Genomic DNA, 21,397 nt, shown 5'->3' with positions numbered 1-21,397 from the left:
GTGGGAATTCCCAGCAACCATGTATTTGAATAGCGATATAGTGCACTATATACCGTAGCGGGGAATTTCCGCCATCGACCTTTCTATAAATGGAGGTCATATGTAAACAATATCTTGACGCGTCTTTGTTGCCAGTGGTAGGCGTGCTCAGTTCGCACATAGGAAGTACAGAATAAATGATGCAAATCATTATAATTTTTTTTCTTTAAATAACTTTGGGGAATTTCGGTAAAGGCACTGTTTACATTAGAAATGTTAACGCTTTTAATTCCCCGCGCTACCAACTGCTATCAACTAAATCGCATAATTTTACGATAATGTGCAACGTATATTCCTGGCCTGACTCTCACTTATTTGCCCTACCAGACAGGTGGTCGGAGACTCTTGCCGATTTAGGGGAGGGGGGGGGGGGGGCTCAAGTCCAAGAAAGGGCCACCTTTTCTTGTCAGCCAACTTTAAGGAATATCGGACCCTCTTTAATTTATCTCGGATCCGCCTCTGGTCAAAGTTTTATGTTAGCTTTAGTGATAATTTTTGTTTGTGTGTTTGAGGGGGGGGGGGCATCGGGGAGGGGGAAGCGGGCGATATAGGATAATAAGGGCATGTTGCACGGAATCTACCTGTGGGCTATTCAGCTCTGGCAGAACTTGACCATTTGACTATATGCAGGGCCAACGCTACGGCGGTGCTGGGGGATCCTCCCCCCCCCCGCTCCACTGTTTTGAAAAAGTATGTTTAGACAAAATAGAAAGAAACCAACCAAGACCCAAGCAAAAATTTTAAAAAGAATTCTGCCGAATGCGAGACTACATTTGATTAAAAGCGCAATTTAGCGAACCTAATTCAGCAAGAAAAAATAGCAAATGCGAGAAGTAAAAACATGGAGGCATCGGCAAAACTTCGGCCATTCGGCAGTTTAAGGATTCATAAACTCTTTTTTTAAAAATCTGCGCATAATTTTTTATATGCAAATTTTACCGAAAAAAATTGTCTCATGCACATCGTCATAAGTGTCACGTTTTCACCTCTGGTAATTCCCCTTTTGACTCTGACATGTGCCTTTTTCTTTACTAATAGGTTTTCTTTTCCTTTTGGATATCTGCCCCACCGGGCCTTTTCCTTTCCCCATAAAATGTGCACCTATAATTTAAAGAGATTAAGAGCTTTTTATTGAATTTCACCAAAATCTGGCTCGCTTCGCTCGCTCGCTTTTAAAGTTGATAAATTGTGTTTCTTATTAAAGATCTTTTCAGTCTTTCATGATAAGATTATGCTTAAAGCACCATCAGGATTGTCCTTTTCTCTTTATTAGATGTAATTTTTTCCACTGCGACCTCACAAATCTAATTTTTTTTGCTCGTTCGCTTCGCTCGCCGCTCGCAAATAATTTTTCATACCGTCACACCCAGCTGCAAAGTACATGTATGATGCTTGATCTGTATCTTGGACCATGTAAGGAGAGAGCCAAACATTTAAATCATCCCTGTTAATGAAATTACAATGTAGGTATACCAATGTCTAAAAATTGTATATATTTGCGGTTTGAGGTTTCCCTTTGCAGGTGCCCCCTTTTCCAAGAAAGTGCTCTTTTGTATTGGTGCCTCCCCCCCCCCCCCACCTCCACTGTGAAAAAAACGTAGCGCGGGCTATTCACAAGAATAATCAAACTATACTTATGCTAATGCGAACTTGACCAAATTTCTTTCGTTTTCGTAATCGAATGAAGTTTAAAATATGAAATGGGACAGAGGCTGCCTCTATAATTATATGCATGCACCGCACGTTGTTGCTATATGCGCATGCGCTACATGCTATTGGCGTATATTACCTATATTCGGCGGACTCGGACATTTAATTCATTTAGAGATCAGCGATCTAGTCTTACATGGACGTTTTGAGATATTCCCGAAGCCCTATACGAAACACGGGACGATACTTCAGCACATGCTTCAGCAGATAGGCATTCTGTATTCATTTATTTGTGTTGAAATGACTCAATGATTATGAGGTTCTTATATTTCAATGCCATGATAACCACCTGCATCGCGCTCATATTATGTTTGCCCAACGAAGGATTTGGACTTAATTGTGTTGGGATTCTCGGAGTCTCGGGCCGTGAAGTTGGGAAAGATGAACCAGTTTGATCGATAATGTGCAACATTCTTCACGAGTGTTTATTTCTTCAAACAAAATGGTAAGCTGTATTTTACTTTCAGTAATGTATGAGACTGCCCCCGCCTTCAGTCCCGATCACTACGTCAGGATTGTTCTGACGTAGCTGGGGAATTTGGTTCTTTACAAAAAAATTAACTCATCATCTCTGTTACAATTAATTATGTTCGTTTCGTCAAAATCGATAGGGACTTTTAGATTGAGTGGACGAGAATACGACGAACGCCGACTGATCATGCGTGTCAACGTACTTAACTGCCCATGTTGACTACAATTATAAATGCTTTAGATTGCAATCGACGATATACATGCATACAGGAAGTAACACTATGAACATCACGGACAAAGAAAGAGGACAAAATATACAGTTCCTCATTCTACCTTCAACAAAAGAACACCCCTTCACTGCTATGTAAAATGTGTTTAACAGGTGAATATGCATGTGACACCTGTTCTACACATTTTACATAATAGCAGGGAAGGGATGTTCCTTTGTCTACCTGAGGAACTGTATATTTTATGCGCACGCGGCATACTAGTACCTTGAGCATGTAAAGGCGCTACTTAAATATCAACATGTATGTATGTACTGTATGTACTAGATTTAGGAAAATCAAGGTTGACGCATTCTCGATCGTAGCCTATAATCTAGGCGGAGTGCCGAGCTTTTTCTTTGCTGCTAGACTAACCTTAAGCAGAACGTCTGATACGGCGAGACTACGAACCGTGAGCCGCGAGCGCGTTTCCGTTTTACACCCTGCCCTAGGCTTTTCTCCAATAAAATTTTACAAACCGACTGGTATTCGGAGTCTAGTCGTCCACATCTTGCCTCGGCGCTCTGCACACCACCAGAACTCTGAAAACGTCACGTAGCGCTAGCTAACTCTCTATACTAGTTGATCTTCCTAGTCGTATCATTTATTTTTATCCATTAATACGCAATACTCTAAGAGCGTGAGGATGCGTGATCAGCTCGCAAAATTTAGCCCAGCGATAACAAAACAATAATATATCGGGAAAACCGTCTTGAACAAGAAGACCCTCGCATCCCCAATTGAAATTGTACATAAGCTTTGGCTTCGCTATTCTTGACGTCGATATAAACAAACTTAGACTTCGGATACAGCATGTTTCGTGTAATTTCTTGCCGAAAAGCCTAGGGCAGGGTGTAAAACGGAAACGCGCCCCCCGCGAACCGCCTATAATCACTGGTCTAGTTTTGGTCGTTGTTTTTTTTTTTTTTATTATCGACCATGAATCCGTGGCAATTTTTCGTGCGAAAAAACCTCATGAATACGACCAGTGATTATAGGCGGTGAGCCGCTTCGCGACTCACGGTTCGTAGTCTCGCCGTATCAGACGTTCTGCTTAGGGTTAGTCTAGCAGCAAAGAAAAAAGCTCGGCACTCCGCCTAGATTATAGGCTATCTCGATCGCCGACTGAGACGACGTAACGCATGCGCAGTGACTTAAAATGACGTCACACGTTGCAGTCAAAGCTGTCGACGTGCAAATCTAAAAGTCCCTTATGACTATGATGGAGGTACACAAGTTAAGAAAGACACAAGTGTTTATTGACTCAAATTTAAGTTTCAAGGCAAAAAGAAAAATGGTTAACAATTAATTAAATTAACAAAAAACCCGATATCGCCACTCTTACCATATCGTAATCTAGTAGTTCTAGTCCCTGAATATATTTCCTCTCTTCTTAATATCTCTTCAAGTTCTCGTGCAGGTATTCGTTCCTCCAAATCAACGAATCTAATACATTTAAGAAAAAAGAGGAGTTGGGGTGACAAAGCTTTTACAGCTGCTGCACCCCGGTTATGGAACTCCCTACCCCATTCAATCAAAATGTCAGTCAATCAAAATTTGTGCCAAAAAAACTTGAAAAACTATTTAATGTCTGAATTCCTTAGTTTAAGACGTAGTGTATTTCACAATCTGATGTAATTCACGTTGTTTAATTATATTTAATTATGTTAAATTATTTTCGTTCTCTGTAACTTTTCATGTACTTTCTTATGTTTAATGTATTTACCCTGTTAGGCGCATTGAGCATCTCTTGGGGTGGATATGTGCGCATTATAAATGTTGTTATTATTATTATTACACTAGTTCATGTAATTTATTAATTTTCTTTCTAATATTGATCTTAATACATGTAACTAATCAACTTCGAGGGCCATGATTCATTTTTCAGTAAACATGGACTAAGTCAGAACTATGGAAGTTTCCAATCTTAGTTAAATACCATTTCTTCTAATATACGGCATCGCGGGGGGGGGGGGGGGGGGGGGTCTCAGGCATATTCCAGCGTCTGAAAGTAGTCTTCGTTCAGAACCATAGACATATTAAGTTTAAGCATCTTTCTTCTATGGAGGGAAATTTCAAGGAGAGCTGAGCTCAATAATAGTTGTGATCACCCGACGGAGGCCTAAATTCGACTCCCCTTATTCAGGGGGGTCGCTAGACCTTTTTCTGTTGGGGGGGGGGGGGGGGGTTGGGGGATGTGGAGGCTACCGAATTCCGACAAAACTAGCCACCAATTACCGACACATATATTAATGCCAATGTCTACAAATTTAAGCCTATAAGCACGGGGCTGGGGCTAAATTATTTTTCCTCCGAACTATCTGTAGTACTTGCGAATGCGCACATGGTCATTTTCCTCGACCACATAGATACGGTTTATTTCGTCAAGACTAGTCAGCATCGTAGCTATACATTTGCAACCTTTTTGAGCAATCTATCGTTCCGGCGTGATTGGAAAAAGTGCGGCGCCAGTGCCCCTAAATGTATTTACTTTTGCTGATATTATATTAAGGTGAAACTTTGAGAAAAAACAAGTATTATAGCAAGCGCGCAGCTGGGATTTTATTTTAGGGGGGCGGTAGTGAGCATGCGAAAAGCGCTCTTTAGGGGGTGGGTGCAGGGAGGTCCCGCGCGAACCTTGACTGAATTATGTCCCCCCCCCCCCTTCTGCGCGAGGCTCGGAATCTTTGACGTTTCATTAAATTATTAGCGGAAAGAAGACGATTCGTTGTACCGTTCTCGACTCTTAATCCCTGTCTGAAGTCTGTTTCTCCCTCCCGCGCGAAGCTCGGAAGCTTTGACGTTTCATTAAACTAATAGATAAATTAATAACACGATTCGTTGTACTATTCTCGCCAAATGAATTCAGTTTTCCAACGCCCACGCAAAGCGCGGAAGCTTTGACGTTTCATTAAACTTTTAAAGAAAGAAGACGATTCGTTGTACCGTTCTCGACTTGTCTAAATTTAAAAGAATGTTTTTGTTTTTTTCCCTTTCTTGCCTTTCTTTTCCTTTTTTTTTCTTCTTTTCTTTCCATTTCCCTCTCATTTTCCCCTCCCCCTTTTTCTCATTTTCCCCGACGGCAGCGCAATTTTACCGACAATATCCTGACAGGTGGGGGGTGTCGCACCACCACACCCCCTTTAGTGACGCCCCTGCCCTGATTTAGAAATCTAACGAAATCCTGGCGGGGGGGGGGGGGGGGTTGGGACGATGCGCTGAGCGCTAACGGTCTTGGATAGCAAACGCGCAACGTATAATGGACCTACGTGACTTGTAAGCATACGACTGTGCTAGTCCGTATAGATTTATTCGTATAAACTTCAAAACCTAAACTAAACCATCAAATTTCAAAAGAGTATATTTTTTTTTGCACTGGGCAGAGCACAATTAAAATATCAATATAATCAATTTCGAGTCATAAGCTTTTAACATATGTATTAATTGAATTCCATTAATAAACGCATTGGAAACGGGGAATAGTTTTGGTCAATGAAGTTCGTACAAAGTGGATTTGTTCTTTGTTCCATAAGAATGGAAAGAAGAATTTACCTTAAAGGTATAGACCAGCTTTGGAAACGCCCCCCTCTCAAAAAAATGAAATGGAAGCTGTTATTACCAATAATGTGAAAGAATATGTTTTGAATAATACATGATGATACAAATTCCGCCGGGAAACCGCCTACTATTGATATATTTTGTAAATTATTATATCTATCCGGACTGGATAGATATCGCGTAGCCCCATATAATCTTTCTGTGTACAGTGCTTGTAACTTTACCAAGACTGGGTCAAATTTCTTATCATTTTGATGATTCCAGAACCTTGCAGTACACACCAATACTTATATGCAATCGCATGACCAGAACTGGTCTATACCTTTAAACATGTCATTTAATAGTGGTGGGAGATGTTAGCTTAAGGAAATAATACATGAACTAGACCTGCAATCGTGGCACAACGATATGCGTGCAATGACGGGTGATGTGGCACTAACGGTCGTCTATACTAACATAATCATAAACAGTATAATATGGTGTCTAAAATGCGATTAACTCACAATTTTGTGTGTGAACATATACCATACTTGGTATCAGGCGCGGATCCACGGGGGGGGGGGGGCCAACGGGCCCGGCCCCCCCCCCTCCCGAAAAAAAAGGAAAGGAAATGAAAGAAAAGGAAAGGAAAGGAAAGGAAAGGAAAAGGGAAGAAAGAAGGGCTAAAACACGAGTTAGGAGTGGACCCAGGGCCCTCACCTATCCGTATACAGGCCAAGCTCCCGCGGTTCAGCTGGACATGCGCCGAGCTTTGGGTTGTTGTTTTCAGGTCAAAACTAGCCCTAATTCTTGTTTTAGGCCTATATATTATGATAGAAACAAAATGCCGATGATCTTTCTACACTAGGGCGTACAAGTTACAACGTTCAAAAGTATTTCAGGACTCGGTTAACTTCAGGTCCATCTGTCAAATCATCATGCAGTTACACAGTGTACAGGGTCCGCGGTATGGCGGGGCTCGAGCCTCCCCCTCCCCCCTCTTATTTGAAAAAGTGTTTTAAAGAGAAATAGAAAGAAACCAACCAAGGGTAAGGCCCCGGAAAAAAAATTATCTACATAAAAGCGCGACTTAGCAAACGTAATTAAGGAAAAAAGCACGAAAAAATAGCAAATGCGAAAAGTAATAACACGGAGGCATCGTGAAGCATGTCGGCAAAGCTTCCAAATTCGGCAGTTCGCGGATTCATAAAATTAGTTCCGTAAAAGCCTGATTTATTCAGAAAATTACTCATTTTTATCGCCAGAATCTGGGTAAAAACACTGCATTCAGTTGAACAGGTGCCCAGAAGACGACCTGTCAGTCTAAAAAAAAAAATCAATCTGCCTATAATATTTATTATATGTAAATTATACCGAATAAAATTAGTCTCATGCACATCGTTTATTAGTGTCACAGATGGGTCGTTACTGTTACACTATATGGACAGATTGAATAGATGCGTAAATCATTTAAAATTAAAATCAGTATACGATCATGCGAAAAGGATTCTTCTCCAGCTTCCGGAAACCAACCTGGGATTTGTGTTGTGTCCTGCAGGACGTAATTACTCACCTTTTTTGCATAATGTGTGCGTGAGATTTGGTTCTTTCTTATACGTGCCCCTTTTCATCTCCGATGAGTGCATGCCCTTATTAAAATTTGAGAGGTGCCCCCTTTAACTCTGTAATAAGTGCCCCTTTTCATCTAAGATTAGTGACATTTTTCTTCTAAAAATTGCACTTTTTCCGTTGTCATAAGTGCCTATTTTCATCTCTGGTGAGTGCCTCTTATTAAGTGCGAGGAGTGCCCCATTTTCACCTCTGGTAATTCCCCTTTTTACTTTGACATGTGCTCTTTTTCATTTTAAATAAGTGTCATTTTTCCTTTGGATATGTGCCTCCTTTTCCTTTCCCCATAAAAAGTGCTCCTAATCTAAAGGGATTAAGAGGAACTTTTCTTTAATTTCACCCAAGTGTGGCTCGCTACGCTCGCTCGTATTTAAAGTTGATATAATTATGGTTCATATTAAAGATCTTTTCAGTCTTTCATGATTAGATTGTGCTTAAAACCCCATCAGGATTTTTTTTCTTCTTTATAAGATGTAATTTTTTTTACTGCGACCTCACAAATCCAAATTTTTTGCTCGCTCGCTTCGCTCGCTCGCAAAAATTATTCTTACCATCACAAACCAACTACAAAGTAAATGTGTGATGCTTGAACAGTATGGACCATGTTAAGAGAGTAACAGACATTGAAATCATCCATGTAATCACATTGTATGGGTATATACCAATGTCTAAAAAAAATGTAAATTTTCGCTTTGAGGTTTCCCTTAGTAGGTGCCCCTTTCTCCCGGAAAGTGCCCTTTATTGTTGATGCCCCCACACCCTTTGCCCTTTGAATGACCTCATTTGCCCCTGGCCTGCTCAAACCTTCGAGCTTCCAGGGGCACCGCCCCTTGGACCCTACGCCAACTTTACGCTACACTCTACCTGTTCATAAATACTTTAGCCCCCCCCCCCTACTTTGAAAAACGTTCACCGGGGCCTGATGTAAGGTGTTAAAGCTGCAGCCCGAATCAAGACTAGTCATTGCTGTCTGCCCATCACAACTGCTGCACTAGTCTTGTACTGACTGATTTTGACAATCAAGTAATACCCGAGGTATTAGGAATCTGTACCGTGTCAATTGTGGTTATCAACATTGTTGCAATTGAAGATCTTGTTTAGAAATGCAAGAAAAAGGATAAAAGATATACTTTATGGACTCTTGATCTTGATGAGGGAATCATTGCTGTGTTAAGTTATACATATATCAATATTAAACACTTACACCTAGAGGCAGTGGCGTACGCAGGATTTTTCCAAGGGGGGGGGGGGTTAACATTTTGAAATCGGGCCAAAAATTTCGCAACGACTCAGCAAGCCGCTGAATAAGCGGGGGGGGGGGGGGGGGGTTGTTCTAAAATAAACACATACAAAAACAACTAAAGGGAGGTGGGGGGTTAACCCCCCCCCCCCCCCCCCCTGCGTACGCGCCTGGCTAGAGGTACTGGTGCCATGAATACCAGTGTTCTAAAGACTTTTTGTCACAACGGGGTACTATGCGGACTGTACACATAGTCCCGATTCTTGTGTTTCCAGTCTTTTCCTCCTATCATAAATTTATGCTGGAAAAAGTCACAGATTTTAAATGATATCCTGGCAAAAAGTATACACCAAATCGCACAAATTGAGTTTACAAATTCGATTTTTCTTCAGCTTTTCAGAGGGACACATCCCCCCTCAGACTCCCCCTGTCCGCGCAAGCGCGGAACGCGGCGCTGACGCGCCGCTCAATATTTTCTCACAAATTGGCCCCCCCCCCTCGACGCCGGCTTGATCCGCCCCTGCTTGGTATTATTCGAAAGGGCACTTCATTGCGGTCAGTTTGACACCATTTTCATCTGCGCGCAATGTACTGCACGCATTAAACGCGCTATTACGTAATTCATAGTAAATTCATTATTTTGGGCGATAACTTTGCGCTGACATAATCGAATTTTACCAAACTTAGCAGACAGTTGTCACGTATGTGTCTGCCATTAAGACCCCGTTCTCACTCACTTTGTTGGAGCGCTCTGGAGCGCTCTAACCAAGACCCGCTCCTCAGGAGCGGTTCTTAGGTGAGTGAGAACGCTCAAAGTGGTCCAGGAAGCGGACTTCTGGACCGCTCCAGAAGTCCACCTTCCGAGGTGGTCTTGAGGAGCGGGTCTTATTAAGAGCGCTCCAGAGCGCTCTAACGTGCAATGTGAACGGAAAGCGTACTTTGAACGGAAGTGACGTTCCGCGCGATGAGCGATCGGGCAGGCACTACACATATACATGTGTATACGGGACGCGTCGCGCGAACGGGACATCAGGTGACATAGGGTTTGGATTCCGCGCGCGAAAAAAATGACCCGCCTACCTGAGCTGCCATAGCAACAAGACCACTTTGACTCGTGGAGCGGTTTGAGCCATAAAAACTGCTCGGAGTGTGAACGCTCGCAAACCGTTCCTCAAGACCCGTTCCTTTGGAGCGGTCTGGAGCGGTCTAACTAAGACCACCTTCAAAGTGAGTGAGAACGGGGTCAAAGTTCCATTGACGTAGGCATAAGGATCGTAATTTTAGAGCAAGTTGAAGTTATTTCGCAATTTTCTTGAAAACTGCATATTGACAATATTTAGTACAATGTGAATCCAGTTTTTAGTACCGGTAAGTCATAAAGTGAGGGAGAAGATCTACGATGGGTGATTGAAGATCTATATGCAGATCATAAATGGGTGCTAACAGGGATAAAATATGTTCTAATCAACCCTACATAATTTTATCCAGTTTCATTTATGCCATGAAATAATGAATCACAATTGTAGCAGGCAGTTCCAACTGCATGTCCGAAAAAAAAATGTCCTCTCCGAACTAAATATTGTCTCCGAACGAATTTTTGACGCCACATATCTCAAGAACCATCTATCCTTTTATTCTGGAAGTTGGTATGCAAAAGCACCCTTACAATAAGTAGCTGTGCAGTACAGAATATAGGGTCGAACTGCTCTGTGTACTTTTTTTAATTAGTAACGTCATGCTGTCAGGCCATCATTTTGTGGTATGAAAAGATGCATAACTGAGTTTTACATGAATAAAACCATTTTGCACTTGAAAAATTGAGTTGTATCCTGACTCCATATCATCAAGCTATCAAACTATGTCATTCACATTTACCCAAAGAAACAATAAATATTTTCTTCCTGCATAATGTCATCAGGTGACTCTTGACCCTATTTTGTTCATTAAGGACAGGTTTAATACTTGAACAAAAAAAGTTTGACACTTGTAGCCCTGATATTTTACAGACTTTACCAGAAACTTATATACAACAAAAAAACAAAAATTCAGAAGAATCAAAGGAACTTTTTTTTTCACCCCAAGTGAGACAAAGTGTGTACCCTGATTGTAAAACAACCCTCATGTTAGTCCAGAAATTGAAAATTGTAAAACTATGTCATCTTGCGGTATCATTACTATAGTCCAGAATATAGCCTATTCAATTTTGATCTCCACCACACCAACGTTACCATGCACCCCCCCCCCCACCCTGCTTACTTGCTACCAGCCGAAGATTACATTTGGACGCCCAGCAACATGTTTTACATTATTTGCAACAGATAAGAAACCTTGTTTTCATTTTCTTGTCTAGTATAACCATGCATAAATTCTTATTTTAAACTATTGACCCATACAAGTGGTATTGCTCGTTTAAAGGGCAAGTCGACTCCAAAAAAAAATACTTACAATAGAAGCAGGACAAAATAATAAGAAAGTTATGAATTTATGAAAAAGTATGTAAAACCATGGAACGATGGAAATCACTACACACATCGTCATTTGGTTATCAGTTTGTGACGTCATGTCCTCACTATTTATCAATTGCTTTATATATTTTCATCCCATTAATTTATTTGTTATCCCCCAAAACAGGATTTAGCCATGCCTTTGCTCAGGTTATATGATTCGTATCATATTGCGTGCATAACATTTCACAAATCTTTTATGAACTTTGAAGAACTGATACTATCTTCTGAATATAGTATACTTACAATTATTTAATTTTATATTAATAGTTTATCAAAACTCAAATTTGTCATGATTTAACTGAAACAAATTACGCTTTATTAGTGCATCCACACAAAAACATATTACTATCAATCTAACTTGGATGCTGGTGTGAAGAAATAAGATTCTTAAGGGGAAAATAGGAAATTTATATCATGAATATAAAGAAAACAATTTTAATAGTGGATAGTGAGGAAATGACGTCACAGACTCAGGAGTCAGTTGCCAATTTGTCTTGTGATGTTCAAAGTTTTTCATGACATTTAAAATTCATAACTTTCTTATTACTTCTCAGATTTTGCTCAATTTTCTTTTGATTGGTTTGCAGATTTGTATGCTTATATTTCAAGTTTTAATTGTTCCACATTTTACAAAAAATTATACGATACATGTAGTATAAATGCGCACTTCTCAATGATTCTCAATTCATATAATAGAAGAATATGAGAAACCTATTAAAAAGCAGTGCTTGTATGTTATACATAGGTTCCTGTAAAAATATGTATTGTAGATGAAAAAACCGTAGCAGTAGAGAAAGACGTAATTTAGAGGGGAGAATTTGAAGTGACTCAGTATTGTTGAAGGTTGATGAAAAAACTGCGTAATTTTTGTATGAAATGTTACTCATCATATTCCTTCTTCTGTATTCACCTTCTAACATTCAACAAATCCTGAACAAATTCTCAAACCACAAAGATATTCATTGTTTTATTTAAAGGCATCACTGTGCGACACCCTCTAACAGTAAATTCTCCTAACCATTTTTGAATTTTCCCAACCGTTTTTCCATTAAAATAAGACTTAAGACAGGATTTTTAAAATCTGTCAACACTTAAACGTCTGGAATGGTATATAGAGCCAATTCATTGCTTAGTGACGATTTAAATTCAACTTAAATATAATTACATTTTGATAATATAGTTGGGAGAATTAAGGAATCGATCAGATCAGTTTTTCCAAATTTCTATCATAATAATGGTTTGTTTTCACTCAATTTTTCAGATTATTTTAGGTGTTCATCTAGCATTAAAGTCACTACCTTAGCATAATTTTCTCTCATCTGAACAATGTTTCCAAGTCCCTTTAACCCTAAAGTCCCTTTAACCGAAGTCCCTTTAACCCCCCCCCCCACCACCGGGGGGGGGGGGGCATTATGGGCCCGCCGTGAAACGGTCGATCTCCGCGAAAATTTGCACGCATGATAAGTGAAGTGTATAGAATACTATGATCATTTCAATTTCAATATTCAAATAAATTTTCTTTTTTATCGTGGATTATGCGATGCAATTAGAGAAGGGTTTAATAATTGTACTATTTTTAACAAGGTGCCACAACCTCTTTTCCAAGATACAATGGCATTTGTTATGAAACGCATTAAAGGATGTTCACATATCTATGCAATTTTATTAAAGAGAAGAATAGGACTATGTAAATGTTTTCTTAAATGGAAATGCATTTTCGACATGAATGATACGAGTTTGGAAACATATTGTTCTATTGGATTTAATTGTAGCATTGATGTGGGCTTACGATGGTTTCAGTTTAAAGTTTTGCAACCCATATTATATACGAACGATCTACTGTTTAATATTAATTTAGTCCCAAGAAAAGAATGTACATTTTGGAATGAACAGATTGAAACAGTTATACATTAGCTAAGTGATTGTACGCGTGTTAAACATATGTGGGATAGGTAGAGCACTGGATTTATACTGGAACCGGAAATAAATTAACATTTTCATTACAAGATAAATTATTTGGTTTAAGAGGTTCAAATAATTATGCATGGAATTGTATACTGATTGTGATGCGTCAGATGGTGTATACTTGCAAAATAGAGAAACAATTGCCCGACTTTGATAATACATGTATTAGAGTTTCGTTTATGAATTACTTCAAAAACGAAAAGGATATTGCAAATTCGAATTGTAGAAATAATAAATTCACAAGAAAATGGTTTCAATTCAGAAGTTTGTTTACATAAAATGATTTCAACAATACTTGAATCTTGAGAAGCCAATTTTATTTATGTTATAAATGTAAATTACCTTGAATATATATTTGTTAATTTGTTTCAAATGAAAATCAATAAAATCCCTTTGGAGGGAAATATATGGAAAAAATAATAAATTTCAATTTTTTGAAAAATACACTCATTTGCATATTTATGGCAATTTATGCAAATAATTTTTTACCCATAAATCATATACTATTCATATTTAAGCATTCTTTTTCACTACATATATTCCTTAGACCATTTGGAATAATAATACGAAAACAAATTTGGAAGAGCCAGCTTATTCCTTGTTTTGATAATTTCTTATGTATTTCATTGTTTTTTTTAAACTAATATGTATTTTATTGTTTTTGTTGTTTTATTTCATTTCTAACTACAATTCAACTATTATGACTCCCAAAACTACCACCTAAACATTAAACAAGACCCAATAACCAATGTTGGATCAATTTTTAGGAAAAATTACATTTCCATATGTTTTGTACACAAATCACGAAAATGAGCGATTTTCACATGACCTTGTAACTGTAGTCCGATTTTTCAACCAAACAAATTAAAAGATGCGCAAGACTCGAAAGAAAAAAGTCATCGAGCGGCGGGGCGCCATCCATATGCGTTCTCGAACAATCAGAAAAATACAAAATACAAAATAATGTACTAGCACCAATACCCAGGACAGAGTCACCTGGTTAACATGCGTAGTCAAAATGCGTAATCACCTGAGCAATTTAGGTTAGCAAATAGCATAATGTAATTTGTTTATATACATTAAAAAAAACGGAACATGCATCATTGATTAATAGTTAAGATTATCATTGAAAAAGAAATAAGTGGGGAGGGCAAGCACATTATATTTGATGTAAGAATGTAAAAGAAAAACTCGAAGTTTGTGTTTAAAGCAATTTAACGATGGTGCTTCCTTAACCTCCGAATCCAAACCATTGTGGGATAGGAGTGAATAACGCTGTTTAAAGCGAACATAGGAGAGAATATATTGGGCAAATCATCCTTACTTAGCTGATACATGAACGTTCCGAGGAAATTATTGAATAAATCAGATACTTTTAGAAAACAATTTGCAAGAAATAAAACGTTAAAGTGTGGAAGGGATCCCATCGTCTCATTTCTTATTTCTCATTTTTCATTTTTCTCTTTCTTTTTTCTGTCCTTTTACCCGCTTCTTTCTTTTCATGTTTCCTTCATGATACGATTCCTGGGGCAAATGCCCCCTATGCTCCCCTCCCCACTTGTACCTAAGCCCTAAAGCGGAGGAACCATCCAAAATGGCGGCCCTTTTGACAACAAATATTGTATATCTATATTTTTTGTAAAATGTGGAACAAATAAAACTTGATTTTTGTTGTTGTTGAAACTAGTCCTTGTTTAGTAGTAGATAATTTTTTCCTCTTCCCCAATGAAAGTACCTCCACAATAGCTTGATTGACGTTACGCCACTGTAATGGAGAGCATCTGATTACAAAGACTGCAGTTTGAATTATGTTTTAATAATATATTCTGGTTTGGTTTATTCTGTATTTTCCTCATCCTTTTCTTTTCGTTTTATTCCCATTCACAGGCGGAGAGAGAAGACGATGACCGTGAGTACAATTCATTTCAACACATTTATAAATTAAGCCCTCACAATGTATATCAAAGGATAATTTTTAGCTTTGTAAAATGAAACATATATCTATCTTGGTTAGGTCCATATTGTCAATTAAAGGGGGAGAGGTTTTTCTTGGATTCAAAACATCACCTCTGCCAATCTCGGTGATCTTTGTTTTATTTTTTCTTTATTGTTAGTTCATAATTCAAATTAGAGTCATCATTATATATAATAACAGTATTTATTAATGTCAATTACAATGTAAGAGTCGAAACGTAGAATTCTGTTAACATGCATAAAACCATTCCGAAAAATAATGGCAAGAGACCACTTCACCCTGCACTTAAGACCATTACTTGATAAGAGTATTGGGAAGGAAAAGAATAAGTTAATTCTAACACTTAATCAAAAGAGGAATTTTCTTTTGTGAGTAGAAATCCAATAAAGCATTAAATGAGGTTACTCAGATACAAAGTCATGTAACTTCATCCCTGACAGCTCCTCTACAAAGGTTTTGAGAGGAGTATTTGGGAGGGGGTGGGTGGGGTTTGTTGTCTTAACAACATTAGTACCCCCCCCCCCCCCCCAAAAAAAAAGGGGGGGGGGGTCTTTTCTACTTTTTCTTTTGGTTATGTGCTATAAAATCCCAAACATTTTACAAAACAATATTTTCCAGAATAAGGGGTACAAACATTTGTGTGTGTGTATGGGTGTGTGGGGCTGTGCTATTGTGTGTGTGTGTGTATGTGTGTGTGTGTATGTGTATTTTTATATATTTTTAATTTCTTCTTATTTATGACCAGATATATATAGCACACCAAAAATAAGTACAGCAAACACATGTTATTTGATGATTGCAAATGATCAAGCTTTATGAAAGCTTCAAAAAAAAAAAAGAATTGAAATCGGTCAATGCGTTGTGATTTTATATCATTTTTTTGATATCGCAAAATTACCGAAAAACCTGCCAGAAATGGTCAAATTGGCAAAAATGGCAAAATTCGCCAAATTTGACAACTTAATAATTCATCACTTTCTTGGACACAAATAATAAATTAAATTATTAGACAATAAAATATCATCTTTGTGGTAAAAAACACAAAAATGAAAATTCATATATCTATTACAGTTTTGAAAACAGAAGCCAACAAAATAAATCATTTTTGCCATTTTTGCGAATCTGCAGATATGAAAAAGTTGTGAAAATAACTAAGTCCGCCTAATTGATATGTGCATATGTAATCAATCAAAACCGATCATGATACATCAGTGAAACCTATGTTTATCAGACAGGTATGGAAATATATTTTATTTGAAAGAAAAAAAAATCATATATATTCATCAAATATGCAAATTAGGTCATTTCAGCTAATTATATATTCGCGCACTCATTATGCAAATTAGGAAAGTCAAACTGTTTATTTTTTAGGCATTTTTTAAATCATATATTTATAGATCATATTTACACCAAATACATATGGAAAACTTTGGGGGCCAATTCGTTCATAAAATGGATTGCTCACCGGCTCGGTCAACTCTGCACAGAGCTTCGCACCAAGTCCCGCAGGGTGCACTGGCGCGTAACACAGATCACTGGGTGCGTCCATTATGACAAAATAGGGAGAATGGGTCTTGTTCATAACATGAACATAAAACAAGGACGATTTCATTTGCATGTTTGTGTCTTTTAATGAAACTCTAAGACGACACAAAAACAATAACAAGACTTTAAAACTGTTGAAGATTGAATTCATATCGATAATTCAATATCAAGGAGTTCACTAATTATATATCTAACCCCACAATCAAATGGAACATTCCTCTCTCAGGGTCTGAGGTTTACGACGAACAATTTTAAAAAATCCTTTGTGTTTCTTCATGGTCACTGGCAAATTACACAACAAATCCATGATGTATCACCATTTAATTATCATTACTACAGTCTACATGTCTTCTTCTTTCTATATTTAAGGTTAAAACTCACATATTGAAAGAAATAACTACACAAAATGGACAAGTTCGAAGAACATTCCGAGAGGAGACGTGCTGTTTCAAATCACATGCAACGCAAAAGTTCGCACGCTAATGTGTACGTCTATGGAACTCGTGTAGTGTGGCATTATGCCATGCTCTTGCGCGAAAAGGAGCATACATGAGAGACAGCAAATCATTGGATGCAAAAGTGCAACCTTTTCCTCTTATCCAATCAAAATGTATGATACATTACTGGAATCTTTGAAACCTCTGCTTCAATTTGATATGCGAGATGGTGCAATTCGCCGATCGAATCAGTTATACAGCCAAGATAAGTATGGAGAGTTGACGGATTTTGGGCGAAAATCCGTTGACCTCCATAGAGAAAGTGTCGTGAAAGGTTTTTTTTTAACATTTTAAAGCAAAAAGTGCAACCTTTCCTCACGAATGAAATTATTTCAAATTTATATCATCTTAAAGAGAAAACATTGAACTTTAAAATTCAGGCCGAGACGGTATTAAAAGTGGGTTCAGTTAGGCTGTTGCTGTGATTTAGCGTAGGTAATGCATGAAATGGTAAGGAATTTCACGTGTTGTAGCTCACGGTGCGATGCGTGAGGAGCAGATGAACGAAAGTTTTTCATATGTTAACCTTAAAGGAGCTACACAAAGAAAATTTACTAACAACTGATAATTAGAACAAATTACATATGGATGGAAAGGTTTTCTCTTGACAAACACGAATAATTTGCTGAGAAGTCATATAGATATCATGGAAAGGCGTAAAATGCAATTTTTCAAGACCCTTCTTAGACCCCCAAGCGCCCCCGGACGTAAGCCAAACACACGAGCGTAGCGAGCTCTGAATAGTGACGTCACACCCTGGACAAACAGCTCGGCACCGGCCGCATAGTCCAGGGTGTGACGTCACAACAGTGACGTCATACGAAGGACTGCTGAAGGCAGTAAATCTGGATCTCAAAACTAACATTTTTTAAAGTTGATTTCTGCGGGCCCCAAACATATTTTGAAGAGGAAATTTGTTGTATTTGATCAGTAAGACTTCCCCTTCGCAATGATATGAATTTTGCATCAATTCAATACACTTTTGCTTCTTGGTGTGACTCCTTTAAATTCCAAATGACCCAAATTGGCCCAATGCAGTGGCGTGCAGCGGTGGCGATGGAAATTACTTGGATCACCGTCACAGCTATTTTCTCATGTGTTTCACAAATCATTCAGAAAAACCGATCATATGATAAGAAATTGCAGACTTTCAGCTACATCACAGTATAGTCCGGCAGCCATCTCGATATACCTTGTTTTAGGGTCTATAGTTTTTTATGCCTCCGCCATCGAAGGTGGTGCCGGAGGCATCATGTTTTCGGGTTGTCCGTCCGTACGTCCGTACGTCCGTCCCGTTTGACCGTTATCACAATATCTCAAGAACCATTTAAGATTTAAACTCGGGAATAGTATTTATCACCATAGGAAGACGATCTGATTAGATTTTGGAGTACGTAGGTCAAAGGTCACAGGTCACAGAGGTCAACTTATGAAATTCCTTGTATTGAGTTTGTTAGCGCGATATCTCAAGAACCATTTGAGATTTAAACTTCAAACTTAAGGATAGTATGTATCACCATAGGAAGACGATCTGATTATATTTTGGAGCACGTATGTCAAAGGTCAAGGGTCACAGAGGTCAACTTATGAAATTCCATACATTGAGATTGTTATCATGATATCTCAAGAACCACTGGAGATTTAAACTTCAAACTTAGTGATAGTGTGTATCACTATAGGAAAACAATCTGATTACATTTTGGAGCACGTAGGTCAAAGGTCAAGGGTCACAGAGGTCAACTTATGAAATTCCATACATTGAGATTGTTATCATGATATCTCAAGAACCACTGGAGATTTAAACTTCAAACTTAATGATAGTATGTATCACCATATCATAATATCTCAAGAACCACTGGAGATTTAAACTTCAAACTTAATGATAGTGTGTATCACCATAGGAAGACAATCTGATTAGATTTTGGAGCACGTAGGTCAAAGGTCAAGGGTCACAGAGGTCAACTTATGAAATTCCATACATTGAGATTGTTATTATGATATCTCAAGAACCACTGGAAATTTAAACTCCAAACTTGTTTAAATTGCTCTATGGCGGAGGCATCATTTTCGACTGCGCGCAGTCAAAATTCCATCTAGTTTTTTTTTGGATTATAGTTCCTGAGACCATCAATTTGAAGAATCCGATTGCTGACACTCTGTCAGCATTGAGCAATTTGAGATATGTGACGTCATACAAAATGGCCGCCAAAATCCCCTTTTTAACCCAAATTAATGATATAAAAAGTGTTAACAGCGTTTTACTACATTAAATGCCAGTCAAATATCTTGATTTTTTTCTAGAATCATCACTAAATAAAAATTGCGATGTTGTATGATCACAATTGATATGTAAATTTGCATAATTCGGAATGGCGCCCTCTATAGACACATTAACTTGCATAGTTAAAAAGGATGGCCAAATACCAATTTCTAACATGAGATTAGCATATGTCATAAGTCAGATGCACTGGATACAGTGACTAAAAGTTGTGCTGCACATTTATTTTTATTTTGTAAATTAATACTCGAAGAAAACACGATTGAAGTTTATGCTCTCTGTCGAATAGATATGAGGTGGCATACGATGATAAATGCCCGTTTTCAGTGACAGCGTTAAGAAACTAGATTTGTATTCTAAGGTACTAGATTCTTTTATATGAACCTAAAAATTACGAACTACCAATACGATACAGGACTATATCCGTTTATAAGTTTGCTTCAAAATTTTGAAATTTGTTTAAAAGCCCTCTAAAGTGTTGGGAACCGTAAAATATTCCACGCGGAAGAGGGTGTCATTTAACACTTAATTCTGCAAAAATATTCAAAACTAATGTGTTCGAAGTGAGGTCGTAAGGCGTGCTTCCACACACATGTTTGCAAATGAGCTCTCTTAACATTTTTTTACAAACGCTTCAGTAGTTTGAGGTAGCGAGGCAAGGTTTAGGGGTAATTGTAGCTCCTAGTCTTCGGACCCTTGATAGCCACACGTTGATACGAGCCTCTGACATTGAGCTGGTTGTTGACTGTCCATAACATGAAGCAAAGCATTGAGCAGGTTGAGTGATGACATATGACCATGCTGCATCAACATTGCCAACTGAGTCCTAAGGGAGTCAAATTTTCTGCTTCATCACTTTCAGCATTGTACCCTATCCAATGCCAAAGTATGCCCCAAGAGTGTCGCATCCCGTCAACGCATGTCCTGCCAACATCGATGGAATGATATCTCCTAACTTGTCTACAGTGGCAGGAACATCAATAACAGTTCGATCTGTGATGGACGTCTCCATGGTCATTGGCGTTTTATAAGTCCGTCATCTAGATAATGATGCAAAAGTAGTGCGTAGACGTCTGTGTCATCCACTAGGACCCTAACATACCTCTTCTCATTAGCAGCAATTCGAATCGCTTGCTGTACTATGACGTTGCCTGCTTCTTCATAATTATGTTGTGGACAGACCTTTCCTTGGCATGACATCACTGCCTGGAATCACTTCAACAGGAACCTCATCTTGACGATAATGACCAGCTTGTGCTTTTGCCTATTTCTGAACACCCAATCATCCTACAGACTCGCGCATATTATGATGTTGATCAACTGTAGTCAGCAACACTAGAGACATGTTTAACACATCAAGTCACTGACCAAGAAACCTACACCAAACTTATATGTCTTGAAGGATGAAAATGGGAAAATTTTAACAGAGGATGAAGATATAAAGGCAAGGTGAAAGAAGTAATATTGTGTAAAAACGTATACTGCTTGGGGACAGTTGACCCCCCAAATAAAATTCAAACTGTTTTTTCTTCATATTCGATACCAGTGATTTACAAATGTTGCTGAAATGACATGATTTATTTAAAATCCTACATGTCAGGGTCCGCAGAACCGCGGGGCTCAGGGGACTCGAGCCCCCCTCACTTTTTGTATAAAGTATGTTGAAGAGAACTAGAAAGAAAGAAAGTGACCCGAGCTGAAATGAGGTATCAAAATATGCTCATCTGACCGTTATTAA

General features: G+C 38.4%; 1 protein-coding gene across 1 annotated transcript in view; it reads left to right on the top strand.

Annotated features, from left to right (window-relative positions):
• The first annotated feature begins 1,853 nt into the window (after positions 1-1,853).
• Positions 1,854-21,397, top strand: part of LOC105446577 — a 57,462-nt gene continuing 37,918 nt past the window's right edge. The window contains exons 1-2 of the mRNA XM_030984992.1: positions 1,854-2,194; positions 15,252-15,273. The gene's annotated coding sequence lies outside the window, so the exon portion shown is untranslated. The remainder of the gene's footprint in view (positions 2,195-15,251; positions 15,274-21,397) is intronic.

Source organism: Strongylocentrotus purpuratus, unplaced genomic scaffold, assembly GCF_000002235.5.
Source record: "Strongylocentrotus purpuratus isolate Spur 01 unplaced genomic scaffold, Spur_5.0 spur5_scaffold_14, whole genome shotgun sequence".
Lineage (NCBI taxonomy): Eukaryota > Metazoa > Echinodermata > Echinoidea > Camarodonta > Strongylocentrotidae > Strongylocentrotus > Strongylocentrotus purpuratus.
Note: the sequence above shows the minus strand (reverse complement) of the source record. Positions and strands in the feature narration are given on the sequence as shown.